This window comes from Podarcis melisellensis (genome assembly GCF_964234715.1).
Source record: "Podarcis melisellensis genome assembly, chromosome: 9".
Classification (NCBI taxonomy): Eukaryota; Metazoa; Chordata; class Lepidosauria; order Squamata; family Lacertidae; genus Podarcis; species Podarcis melisellensis.
This window is the reverse complement of record NC_138541.1, coordinates 23,336,432-23,351,193: the sequence shown is the minus strand read 5'-3', so window position 1 is coordinate 23,351,193 and position 14,762 is coordinate 23,336,432.

The window sequence follows — 14,762 nt, the reverse complement described above, 5'->3', positions numbered from 1 at the left end:
ACATTTCAAAACTGCACTGAGTTTAAGCAAATTTGGCAGGATAGTTTCTGAGGTCATGGAGCAGGGTATTTTTATTTATTTTTTTCATAGAATTCCCAAGCAACGCCAGGTATAAGACTGCTAGTTCTCATTAAACAGGTCACCTGGAAGTGATTTCTATCCAAAACTGCAGGCTTAACTTTCCTTCTCCCCCTTGGTCACACAGGATGAAAGGACAAGCTATTCTCCCATCTTTCTTGCCCATTCACAAAGACAAGAAAGCTAACATAGGACAAGCCTGTGCAAGATCTTACCAAATCATTTCCCATAATATTTCTAATCCTGGATCTTTTACAGAGTTACTGGGTTAAAAGACACTCTGTGAGTTATCCGAGATCCACCCCATAGCTAGAACAGTTTCATCTCCCTTCCCCCAGCCAGCGTCTTTGCAATATACTCACACTACACACCCAACTTGCCATAAAATAAGGGGTACTTTTCAAGTAACGAATCAGTTGTAAACAGTTGCTGTTTCTTTTTTAATACCTCCTGTGGTGTTTGTGCATTCTTGGTCATGGAAATCTCCTCCTATGAGCCACATTGCAAGCAACTGCTGTTGTACTTTGCCATGGAAACACTCTTGACAGGAGGTAATAACACCTGTGGTATACCCAGTGTCCTATAGCTATGAGCCAAAAGTTTATTTTAGTTACCTTCAAGTACAACTGCTTCTCTCATTTCAGTAAATATAAGGACAAACCCTTAATAGGCAGTCACAGTCTTCAGACTGATTATGCTCACATGGACACGCTCCCATTTTCATATGGTACTTATTTGAAACCATCTCCTGTTCCTCCTGAGTAAATTTCCATTAAGTAAAAACTTCATTTATTTATAATCGGGTAGCAATCTGAAGAGAGCTTTCTAGGCCACCGATCATTCATAGTGCTAACATGGGCAGTTGGTTAGTTTATTTGCACCTTAAACAACAAGCTTAGCAGCAGTATGTGGCACCTGTGACAACTTTGGGGGGTCCTGGCACCCCATAAAAACCTGCTGCTGTGCTGAATCCTTCCTAGATTGCACTGATTGCTGTAGGTTAAATAAATAAGGGCCGAAGACAGAGATGTGGTCAGAAGATGGGGTGGTGGCTGGGTTATGGTGACCCTGTGCCCTACTTTACAGAGGGCATTTGACACTTTTCAACTTCAATGGAATTTGAATGGGACTGATTTGTAAATCCGGGGACTGTCCATGGGAAACGGGGACATCTGGTAACCTTAGTTAACTCTGACTTGCTTCATGTGATTTACTGCTGGCTCGCTCCTGCCAATCAGGCGCAGCTTTCTGGTGCTGATCCCAGCACTGTTTCTGTTCCCCACTGCTACTGGCCAGGTACTGTCCAATAAGCCCCTCAGGTGAGGAGTGGGGAACCTTTCTCAGCCTGACAGCCCCATTCTTCTCTGGGCTGCAATCTTTCTGAGAGCCCCATGCCAGTGGTGTGTGGAGCCAGATTCAAAAGTGGGTAGACCTACAAATGTACTCCTTCTATGGTAGGCTAGTTCTTACAGAGTGTGGGGAGAGGAGGTGTGGCCTGGAGAGGATTCTAAGGGCCAGATAGAGAGGAATTGGGGGCCACATTTGTCTCCTGGGTCTGAGGTCCCACACCCTTATCTCAGGATCTCCCAGTGTGGGAGGGGGTTAACTCGAGGACTCCCTCAAATCTGAGATAGCCTTGAACACAGCCCTGAACTTTTATATTGGTGGTATTCCATATATAAATTAAAATCACCATGATGATTACTGTTGTGTGTGGTGCACAGCTCCTTCTTGTGAGACTCATTCTGCTTGAAATGTAGCCATCTGTAACAAAATCCAAATATTTATCTGCTTACTCACATATCAAAGCTGTTGGCAAGAAAAAGACCAATAAACTTTGTTCATATTTTCCTCCACCAATCTTTTAAAATAATTTAATGTGTTTCAGTCTGAGGAATAATCACTTAACTATCCATCTCTTTTAATGAGATTCTTCTTTCCAGTATATAGTATGTCTGTTCTGATATACAGTTATTGCTAAGTATTATTCTGTTGTAAATTTTGACTGGCTAACTCTTCTGACCCTTCTAGGATTGTCATTTCTCTCAGCAAAGGATGTAGATTGGTGGTGAGTGTGTGTATATTATTATTATTATTATTATTATTATTATTATTATTATTATCATTCTCTCTCCATTTTCCCTGATGGGACTCAAGACAGCTTACAGACAAAAACAAGTATCACTCAAACAGAAAAAGTAAAAAAACACACAATTAAACATTGATAGAATTACAACTGTATACAAATATAAAGTCTATTAAAACTATTCCAATAATTGCAATTAAACATCACGGTACTAGCCCTTTCATTAAAAACAGTCAGTTCCCAAAAGCCTGTTGGAAGAAGAAAGTCTTCAACTACTGGCAGAAGGACGACAAGGAGGGAGCCAGTCTAGCTTCTCTAGGGATGGAGTTCAAAAGCCTAGGAGCAGCCAGCAAGGCGGCTCTGCCTTCATCCACACCAAACATGCCTGTTAGGGAGGTGGGACTGAGAGAAGGGCCTCTCCCAAAGATCTCAAACCCTGAGCAGGTTCATTTGAGGGAATATAGTACAGTGGTACCTCGGGTTAAGAACTTAATTTGTTCTGGAGGTCCGTTCTTATCCTGAAACGCGGGTGGCGCTGTAGGTAAAACCTCAGCGCCTAGGCCTTGCCAATCGCAGGGTCGGAGGTTCGAATCCCCGTGACGGGTGAGCTCCCGTCGTTCGGTCCCAGCTCCTGCCCACCTAGCAGTTCGAAAGCACCCTGAAGTGCAAGTAGATAAATAGGTACCGCTTTATAGCGGGAAGGTAAAGGGCATTTCCGTGTGCTGCTCTGGTGCCGGTTTGCTGGAGCAGCTTCGTCACGCTGGCCACGTGACCCGGAAGTGTCTCCGGACAGCGCTGGCTCCCGGCCTCTAGAGTGAGATGAGCGCACAACCCTAGAGTCTGTCAAGACTGGCCCGTACGGGCAGGGATACCTTTACCTTTAGTACAGTGGTACCTCGGGTTAAGAACTTAATTTGTTCTGGAGGTCCATTCTTAACCTGAAACTGTTCTTAACCTGAGACACCACTTTAGCTAATGGGGCCTCCTGCCGTTTTTGCGATTTCTGTTCTCATCCTGAAGCAAAGTTCTTAACCCGAGGTACTATTTCTGGGTTAGCGGAGTCTGTAACCTGAAGCATCTGTAACCTGAAGCACCTGTAACCTGAGGTACCACTGTACTTAAGATAGCTTGGATGCAAGCTGTGTAGGGCTTTATAGAAAATAACCGGCGCTTTAGATTGTGCCTGATAACAGATCAGTAGTTTGTGGAACTGTTGTACATGCAAATTACTTAAATAGGACTTGGAAAAATGAAAGGGTCTATAATATTTAGATATGAAATGCCAACTCTGGCTTATAGGGATGCTGCAGAAATCAAAGATGGAGAAAGGAAGAAAAAGTAAACAAGGTGGAATGCTATGTAAATCTTGTTCCATTAGCAGAATTATTTCTCCTTGTGTAACTGTTATGTACTGAGTTGAATAGGATCCAAAATGCAGCAGTCTGATTGGTCCTAGAACAATAGGATTCAGAATGCAGCAGTCTGATTGGTCCTAGAACAATAGGATCCAGAATGCAGCAGTCTGATTGGTCCACAGGAGCCCCCAAATCCAGCTCCAGGTGGAAGTGAATCCGCAACCTGATTGGCCTATAGGAGAATCCCGGAATTAGCCAATCATGTGGGGCCCATTGTGTAAATAATGTATATAAAGCAGACATTCTGAGGGAAATTCCATTCCTCCTCCCCACTATGAGCTGAATAAAGAGCATGAAATCCACTCTCGACTCCAAGTATATTTCAGTAACAGAATATTCCCTCCCTCTTCTTTTGCTCTTGTGCACCCTCTAAGTCTGTTCCAGGGGGGTTGGGGAAGCTCCTAGATCGCTTTTGGAGAAGGGGTAGGGAAAACACAGGGGGAAGAGAACGGGGACAGTCTTCTTGCACAGGCTGAAATCCTCACATTGATGGGACATAATAAATTCACCTTCCTCCAGCCCTCATAGATGCCTTATGGGTGGCACAAAACCCCATAAATTGCTGACCTCCTCTCCTGGGTCAGTGTCCCCCAGCCATTGCCACACACTCTTCAGAGCCCTGCCAGTCCCTGACAAGATATTGCCTGCTTCTGCATCAGATGCACTGTGCCCTTTGTCACTTCCCTATCATATGGCGATGACAGGGCAGTTGCCCTGAAAAAGGTGAAGCAAGGAGGAGTCAGGAAAGGGATTGTGAAGTACCTGTACTGTATCTGTATTGTTTTCTTAATGTTGCTTGCTGCTTGGAGATTCCACCGAAGAAGCAGGATACAAATCAAAGCAATCAATACAATTTTGTGCATTGCAACCAAAAGCATTATCTTTATACATTTCGACCCTCAAAAGTACACAAAGAGAAAGGAATTTTAAGATATTATTATTATTGGTCTTTAATTTATTTTACCTCTTTGTATTTTAACTTGTTTTTAAGTAGCTGTGATGCTTTTCTTTCTTGTACAAAGCAACAAACAAAGGCAATGAATAATATTTATTTTTATTTAAATATTTACAAACTGCACATCCATAGAAATTATAGCAAGGTGGTATATGGTACACCTAAAAACACAATCCTATAGTAACAGTAAAAACATCAACAACATCTATCAAAAACTGATTGGTGAATTTCCTGTTCTTGTCTGTCTGAACAATACTGTTTTTAAATGATGACTGGAAGAAATCATGGAGGTCTCCTGCCGAACGTCTGTTGGCAAGGAGTTCCTCAGCGCAGGGCCTGTCACACTAAAGTCTTGGTTCCTGGTAAAGGCTGACCAAATCTCAGGGATTTAAGAAACTACCCAAAGTGCCCATCAGCAGAAAGGAAACAGACACAGTAGAAAGAAGGTCACCTTACACCATACATTTAAAGGACATTTAAAGTGTTGGCTTCTCCAAAAGGATCATGGGAACTGTAGTTTGTCACAGAGCGGCAGTTCCCAGCACACTTAAACTACAGTTCTCAGGATTCTTTGGGAGAATCAAAGATGATACAGGATCTGGAAACCAAGTCCTCTTTTTAATGGTTGGGGGAGTTGGGTATGTTGAGCCTGGAGGAGACTGAGGAGGTATGATAGGAATCTTCAAATATTTAAAAGGCTATCCATTGCAGTGCTGTTTTTCTAGAAAAAGAGGTGCCAGAGCTCACCATGAACCCACCCCTCATTCTCTTAGAATGACAATGCCACCCGCCTGAGAGGTGCCGGAACTGAGTTCCTGTGAGTTGCTGAGCACATGGAAGATGGAGCGAGCTTATTTTCTCCTGCTCAGGAGGCTAGGACCAGAACCAATGGCTTCAAGTTAGAAGAAAGAAGATTCCAATGACAACAATTTATCATTTATATGTTGCTCATCTGACTCTGCCACTCTGGGCAGCTTCCAACAAATTAAAACACCAAACACAGCATAACATCAAACACTAAAAACTTCCGTATACAAGACTGCCTTCAGATGTCTTCTGAAAGTCAGGCCGTTGTTTATTTCCTCGACATCTGACAGGAGGGTGTTTCACAGGGCAGGCATGACTACCAAGAAGGCCTTCTGCTTGGTTCCCTGTAACTTTCCCAGAAGGCCCTTGGAACTGGACCTCAGTGTCTGGGCTGAATGATGGGGGTGGAGATACTCCTCCAGGTATACAACTAAACACCAAGAAGAACTTACTGACAATCAGAGCTGTTCACTAGTGTAATGGACTCCCTCAGAAGGTGGTGGAGTCTCCTCCTTTGGAGGTTTTTAAACAGAGGTGGGATGGCAATCTGAGCTGAGATTCCCGCATTTCAGGTGGTTGGACAAGATAACCCTTTGAGTCAACTCTATAATTCTATGAAAGGCTATCCAAGTGGTAAAAGTACGCCTTAAATGTATGGTTAGACTGAAAAAGAAACAAGAAAAATTAAACCTCCAAATAACATAAGTGCTTCAAACTTGTTCGTACATTGTTGCATCCTAAATCCTAAATGCTTTGCTTCAACAGCATTGCCCATGTTGGCTTCTACCACAGGGAGTGGCAATAGTGAGTCACCTTTGTGGTAAGCTACAGATTTGAGTGTGGTGGTAAGGAGAACAATACTGCTGAAGATGTAATCTTTACCTAAGAAGTATCTTATATAATAATGTCTCATATGACACCAGCTCCGATGCTTTGTTTGTTTATCTTCCACTTCTGAACCACTTCCCAGTATGAGTGGAAGAGGTGCCACCAGGAAGCTGAGCAAGAGAAGCAAGAGACTATATGTGTGTCCCTTTAGACTTTGTGCTGGGAGAGCCCCACCGAATATTGCTTCCCTCAGACCTGCATGGACGGACTTGCTCTGCTTTCAAAGCATCAGAAAAATTCTGGCATCAACACTGATTCCTTCATTTCTCACCTATTTGCATGTCTAGCAACCAACAAATCTAACACCAAGAAGAAGGACCAAAGACTGCTCATGTTTAAGAGCCATGAAAGCAAAGGGTCAAGAATTAATGGGGGAATTGGACAAAAACAAGCACAACTAGCACATCAGCTACTACCTGGGTACAGGCGAACAACTACAGGGTTTGCGTGAACAGCATGGTTATTATGGATTCTGTCCTGCCATAATTACCAAGTTGCTTAGAATGGAATTACTGCGATTCTGGTCCAGTGTTTGAACATCAAGAGAGCAGTCAGGTCCTACAGGTGCTGCCCCACTGTTACTTCTTCCCTTTATTTGCTGTCTTTTCCCTTACAAATAAAAGCTTTCTGCAGTGCAGGTCTGGCAGACCCATGAGGCGAGGAGATTCAACCACCTCAAGCGGTAGGATCCATAGGGGGAATGGATCCTGATGTTGCTCTTTATTCCACCTTGTCCCTGATGTCGATCTTCGCTCCTGCCTTCTTCCCTGGTGGGGAGAGGGGTGCCATTTTGTGGTTTACCTCAGGTACCAAAATGTATTGGGCCAGGCTTGCTCCAGTGGACCTATGCTCAAGCAGATAGAAAAGTGAAGAGTAGACTCAGGATTGAGGAGTACCCTGGAGATAATTGCTGGTGTATTCTGCCACAGAGTCTCTTGATGCAAGAATAGGGCATTACTGGTGTATTTATTCTGCTTAATTGTTCTGTAATGCTTCCCAAATGCTACCATATCACTGCTGTCTGGAAGGGCTGCAGCAAAAGCGGGACAAACCCCCTCCCCCAGAACATTTGCAGTATAAAAAGTTATTGGATTTCAGCAGGAAATACCCACTGACTGGAAATGAAGCCATATGACCACCCTAAAGCCTTTGTAGGTGCAAAAAGTATTGAGAGGGGAAACACATATGACTCCCCTAATACCAACATGAGTACAATAAAAAGGATGTCTGGAGATGCCCAAAGTTAAACTGGATGCTGTAAATCTCATGTGGTAAGGTAAAGGTAAAGGACCCCTGGATGGTTAACTCCAATCTTGGTGACTATGGGGTTGTGGCACTCATCTCACTTTCAGGCCGAGGGAGCCAGCGTTTGTCCACAGAGAGCTTTCTGGGTCATGTGGCCAGCATGACTAAACTGCTTCTGGTGCAACGGGACACCGTGAAAAGTGCCAGAGCACACGGAAATGCCATTTGCCTTCCCGCCACAGTGGTACCTATTTATCTACTTGCACTGGCATGCTTTCGAACTGCTAGGTTGGCAGGAGCTGGGGCAGAGCAACGGGAGCTCACTCCGTTGTGGGGATTCAAACCGCCAACCTTTTGATCATCAAGCCCAAGAGGCTCAGTCGTTAGCTTTAAATCTCATGTATGGCAAAATGGATAATTATATTTGTTGCCATGTGCTAGTAATTTCTTAGGGGGTAAAAACAAACCTTTGAAGACTGTACCAAAATTAAAGACACAAGTTTTGGTTTTCTTTGAAATACAAGGAGATTTTCCATTTAAGGAAAAGATCATAGGGTTGAAATCTGGACGACTTCACTTGAATCCCCACCCCAATGAATGGTGCAACTTTTCCAAAGGCTTCCTTGTATGTGGGTAAAACAAATTCTCGAACTGAAGGGATTTGTTGCCATGTTTAAAAGGTCTGTTTTCCTTGGTTATAAGTGGAAAGAAGCAAGCAAATGTTATGTAATAGGCACAGTAGTAATGAAAGGGATCTTCAAGATGTGGTGACTGTTCCTCTGGCAGGAATGAATAAAGGTAACGGTTGAGAGCATTCTTTCTCAATGTGTAAACACAACTGCTGGTTTCTTCATTTGGTGACCCTATTCAGGGTTGTGTCCACTGTCTGGGCTGCCTTGAGTGTACAAGAAAACCAATAAAACCCCCAGTAATTAAAGCTTCTTCCATCCTAGTGCAGAACAGAAACTGACTCATTAGGGAGCAGTTAAGCCCCTCTCCCTAGAATATTGCTAATTTCCTAGCCTCCCTGGAAAGGAAACAAGATAGGGGGCAGTACTTTCAAGGAATAAGCTTTTAATTAACATTGTAAAGTACCTTTGGTGAATGGTACTTACTTCAGAGAAAACATTATAGAAGGAGGGAGGGGGAAAGGAACACTATTGGTAGGGAGGAGAAATTGAATTCAGTTGGCATTTAAATGTGAACCACCCAGATTGGAGCCATTGGAAACAGCACGAGAACTAAAACATTTGCACTTCTCTGAATTTTGCAGGGCAGGGTTTGTTCTTGGCTACAGCTTGCATTTAGTGAGGAGGGGCCTTGACCATGAGCGTTCCAGTTGGACAACAGTCTAAGCCAAACCTTGGTTTAGTTTAGTTTAGCACAGCAGCAGGAAGGACACGGGGAAGAGTCTGCACGTGTTGCGTGATCCAGCTCATCGGCTGACCTTTCATAAGGCATCTTCCTATATTCCTATTCAGCTAGACCTGGGTACTGAAAGAAGACCTCAGTCTCTGTCCTTTGTGGGCTGGGCAAATATTTAAGCAACGTTCTAATTTTAACAAGGGTTGTTTAATACTCTTGAAGAACAGATTCATAAGGTCGCCTTGTGGCAGGACTTCTATTTCTTGTTTCCTGTACCACTGCTAAAAGCGAGCAATTGAAAACTGGCTTCCCAAATATATTTCAAAGAACCCATCTGAAGTCTTTTCAGGGTGTGATCCAGCAAATGCAAGCACAGAAAAGAGAACTCTGTATTTTATACACTGGGCATATCAAATAGCTCTGCACACACACACCCTCACCTGATGACTCTGAAAAAGAAAACTATGTAGGGCCGTTGTGAAGATAAAATATATATAAGTAGTTCACACCATCTGAGCTATAAAAAATCTTACAAAAAGATAATAATTGCAATGACGGGAACTGCAAAGGAAATAGAAGGAGGGCTTGCTCAGAAAATTAATATCAAGATGCTATATAGTAATCTAAAACAAAAAAGGATACAACAAATGTCAGGGCCACCCGAGGTCCCAGCTCACAAGAGACCAAAGTCCAGTCCAGCTTATATACAGAAGCTTTTATTGAAGAACATTGTTAGCTTCACATCCGAGGCGCGTGGCCCTACGTCTGTTAGGCTTAGACCGCTGAAGTCCCCTCTGAATCAGTCCCGCCTCTACACCAGTTTAAGAGGCTTGTGCTGGACACCTCTTCCTCTCCTTCCTTTTCCGCAGGGTCTTTCTGCCCCCCTGGGTTCCCTCCCTCCGGGATTCCTCAGAGGCTGAATCCTCTGACGCCTGTTCCCCCCTCCTTCGTGCTTTGGGACCAGGCTCCTCCCCCGGGCTCTCCTCACTTCCGCGCGCCTCCACATTTGAACTTAGCGCGCGTACGCTGCTTCTGACCTTCCTTTCGACAGTTACACTGCTCCCGGTACTACTCTCCGCCCCTTCCGACAGGACGTCTTGCCCCGATCTCCTTCCCCTCTCTGCTTCCTGCTCTGCTCCGTCTGACACACTGGTAGCTCCACCCCCTTCACTCCGTTCCGGCGGAGAAGCCGGTCCCGATCTCCAACTCCCACTGGGGGTTCCCCCGCCGCTGCCCTGCTCCTGACTACTTCCCCCTTTGGCTCCCCTTGGCCTGACCAGGGGGGCTCCCTTTTGGGAATCCTCCAATTCACTGGAAGGACTCATGGACAACCTCGGGTCATTGTCATCCTCTTCCTCGTCGCCCTGGGATCCTTCCCCCTCGCTCTCAGTCTCCTCCCTCATCTGCGCCTCTCTCCCTGAACCCCTGACAACAAAGAACAAACAGAACTACTGTATGCTTATTAGAGGAGACAATGTGCAATTGCACAAAGTATATCAAGAGAAAACAGTTCACAGACTGAGGATGTTTAAACGGCAATCATCAGGTGAGCTCTCTTTATATTAACAACAAGTTGAGGCAGAAAGAGGAATAGAGGGCAAATGTTTGGGCACCTGCGTTCTAGCAATTCTGCCGGAAAAAGAAAACATTTGGTCTTCTGATTCAAAGCTTTCTTTGTGCTTTAGCTTTTTACTAGCTTCTTTGATACCCCTTTGCCCTCCCTTCTTAAAAATTACTGGCAGGCTTCACCCCCCCCCCCCCCGCTCTGCCCTAGCATTTTGAAGTATAATTCCACATTATAATTTTCTGGAGTACAAAAGCTCCCTATTAACATACTTTTCTGCAGCACAGTGAACGATTGCAATCTAATTTCAGAGAGATATTTGATTAAAATCTGATCAGTAAAGTCAACAACCTTCGAACATACCGCATAAAGGTATACAAATAGTAATTTGCACTTTGAAAAATATATATCTTCGGAACATAGGTAACTGCCTTAAACTGAAATCACTTCCAGGTTGATACTATTTTCAGGTGGGATTCAATTAGCACATGTGGCATAGTGGTTAAGAGTGCTGCACTAGGGCCATGAAGCTCTCTTTTTCTAATTTCCCCAATCTTACATTCACTTCTCCACATCAGTTTGCACTTTGTCTCTTTTTAAAAACATGTCTTCACCAGCATTTTAGTGCAAATTTCTCCAAATATATACATTTTGTATGCCATTTTTCCTAATATACAGGACACATTTTTGTAAAGCATTTTCCCCTGATATAATGCATTTTCATATATTATTTTTGCTAACATATATATTTATAAGCACCCTTTACCCTAGTATATGCATTTACTTGACTGAAGAACCGCATCACAAAGGTCAGAGAAGTGTGGATTTCAAAGGACGGCTGAGTTTGGGCCCATATGTTGTTTTAGAAATGTGAATTAGGTAGGTTCACCTTTGAATGCAAACTGAATTAAATTTCGCTCCCCTCTTTAGCTGTGCAGTCTGAATAAAAGCTGACTTTAGAATGCAGAGGCTGTTAGCTGTCCCAGATCCCTGGAGCCAAACTGTTTGCCTGGTTTCTATAAGAAACTTTAAGAAATGATGGTGATCGATTCTCCACTGGTCTTCAGAGGCTGAACGTGATGACATTCAGATCCTTTCCAGCTTCACATTGGACATGCCTGCATTTACTCCTCTGTTATCTCTATTCTTAGAGATACGGATGCATTTCCAAATCTCTTTAAAAGGGATATGAAATAAACTGTTTATCCTTCGAAGATAAATAGGTGTTCCAGAAGTGTTCTGCTTTATGTTATAAAGAAGCACGGAAGTCAGCAACAAGATGTTCCAAAGAGTGAAGATGGAAAGGAAGGTGAATTAAGGGGCAATGGGGATGCAAATGGTGGAAGATTGGACAGGGGGTGGGGATCCAGTTTGGAAGGAGGAATGATTGCAAGCATTTTTGGCTTTGGAATGGAGAACGGAAAAAGAAACAGAGAAGTATTTTGAAGAAGCATCCAACCAACCACAACTAACCAATATTTTTTGTGAACATTTATCTTCCGCAAGGAGCTATTCTACACAATGTTGCTTTTTTTTGAAGGGACGGTGAGTTCTCAGTAGGATCTCCTGCTACCTGATTCCATTGGGTCTAGTTATAGGCCAACACCGGCTGAGGGCTGTTGCCCATGGCATGTTTTTAAAAACAAACAGTCCCTCTCCAGGGTCTTGTCGACCAGGCAGTTTCTGTTATGTAGCCAGTATTCACCCTTGAGAGTTGGTACTTAAAGATCTAACCCCAAACAAGTTATGGACTCTTGTTGCCTTAGGAAGGACTGTCAACATTCCGTGTGTCCACATTTCGTAGACTCCAGAAACAAAAGCAGAGCACACAGTGAACCAAAAAGAACACAATGTGAAAAGACTGACATAAATTGTTCCAGGTGGTGACAAATTTCTGTTTTTGCAGAAAATTTATTTATATATGTCTTGATTCCAGCATACCAAAATCTGGAAACATCCTGCGGAAACAGTATTTTTTTCCTAAAGGTTTGGGGAATAAAGATAATGGTAGACGGTCTGGATAATAGCCCGGTGATGCATCCAAGGAAAGTCAGCTTGGAATGCAGGAATGCATAGAAAACCGTTTGTTTACATTGTGACTCATTACATCTGCCATTCTGTGACTTGTATGTAAGAGCAAGACAGAAAGGGTGGGGAGAGGAGGGGACTCTGCACTCTCTGGTGGGGCAGCTGGAGGAGGTCCAGGAGCCAAGCGGTTCATCCGAGGCTGTTGTCTGTGCTGAAGGTTCAGGCAGTCAGAAAGCGATGACAGGAGCCAACCACGTTGCAATTCCTATGGGGGTGCTTGACCTGGAAACTATGATTAATTCCAGGCCAGGAAAAGGAAACAGGAAAGCTGAGGACAAGTAAGGAGAAAGGAACAGGAAATGGCAGGCTGGGAAATGCTAAAAAAGAGGCCGAAGGCAGGGAGGGGCGAATCCTGCTTCAGCTCCACCCCAGACTGAAGGGAAAGTTAGGGAAGAGGTGGATAAAGGATGGTTGTTGACCTTCTTTCCTCCCTCCCGGCAGAGAGGGAGGCTTCGATCCTGTAGGTTCTGCTTCTCAAGAGCCTCCACCACAGGGAAAGCTCTTCAGAAGCAGCAGGATGCAGGGGGTTTGATCCTGAGGAGGTGCTGCTGCTTCTTAGGAGCCTTCCCTGAGGGGTCTGGGGTGACTAGCACATCATCCAAATCAGAGTTTTCTTCAGACCAACACTTGGGACCTGAAGCAGTGAGCAAGACACTGATCACCTCCCACAAGTTGGATGGCAATCTTCTGAAATGGGAAGCCTTCCTGCTATGTATGCCAGTAGGTTAAAGTTAGGTTCTTCTTTTGACACTGCATTGGAATGCAGATGGCCCCTTCTCCAGATACAGTGGTACCTCGGGTTAAGTACTTAATTCATTCCGGAGATCCAGAACTCTGGTTAACCTGCAGCACCACTTTAGCTAATGGGGCCTCCCGCTGCCGCCGTGCCGCTGGAGCACAATTTCTGTTCTCATCCTGAAGCAAACTTCTTAACCCGAGGTACTATTTCTGGGTTAGCGGAGTCTGTAACCTGAAGTGTATGTAACCTGAAGCTATGTAACCCGAGGTACCACTGTACTAACTCACAGTCCCTTAAGAGAGTTGTTGAATATTCTTTTAACACTGACGGGAGGCAGACTTGGGGGCCCATCCACTGTTGCTCTACAAATCTGAGGGAGAATGAAAGGTTTTGCTTCCTGCTATAGAAGCCGATTTGCTTCAAGTATGCTTGGGTATTTATTATATGAAACAAATATAACAAAGACATCACGCATCTCCGCTACTCTCTCCGCCAAGGAAAACTAAGTCCTGCAGTGATATCTCCGGCTTCTTACCGCCTGGGGAAGAGGGGCTTGCATAACTCCATGAAAGTAGAGGAGATGGATGTTTTTATAAAGATTCACATATATACGCTATGTGATCATTTCAGTTTGTTTCCTCTTTGATGAAAAATAGATCATGCACATTGATGAACAATAAATAGATAGGTGAATTCAGCCTGATCTGCCCTTGGATTATAGCCTCATAAATTATTGTTTGAAAGATGCTTTGATCACATCACATCTCTCAGCTTGACCCTTGGCTAAACTTCATTCCTCTCAAATGCTATGTTTTTCACAGTTATGAAAAATAACATATTACGCTCAATATTTGTACAAAGCGCTTCATGCTGGAATTCCAGACGTATAGGGGCAAGGTGGAAAAACATCAAGCTGGTCTTTAAAACATGACTTTGAAAAGGAATATTTGATTACTGAAACTGCTTGAACCTTCACAGCTAGAGAATTGTTGTGGAGGCAGGTTTTTAAGTTTTCTAATTTAACTGGTTCTAATTCATTGGCTGTGAAGTTACTATTATCCAACATGAGCCATTTGGAATTGGCAGGTTACAAATCCGAGAGACTATCACTGTTTTGCAGGAGTGGTTCAAGAATGTACTGAGACTGCAGTTTTCTGCATTTGAAGTGGACCGAAAGACTCCAGTCATATCTGCACCATACATTTAAAGCAGTATCCTACCACTTTAAACAGTCATGGCTCCCCCTACCCGCCCCCAATCTGGATATTGTAGTTTATTAAGGGTGCTGAGAGTTGTTAGGAGATCTATAGTCTCCTCACAGACCTACAATTCACAGAGTGGTTTAACAGTCAATCCCTCTTCCCAGGGGATTCTGGGAAATGCAGCTTCGTGAGGGGAAAGGGGGTCTCCCAGCGACTCTCAGCATCCTGACCAGCTAATTATCATTTATTTTATGATGGAGTAGGAAGCCTCTACCCTGTGGGCCAAATATAGCACTTCAGGCCACTGTAACTGGTCCTTGGGATGGTCAT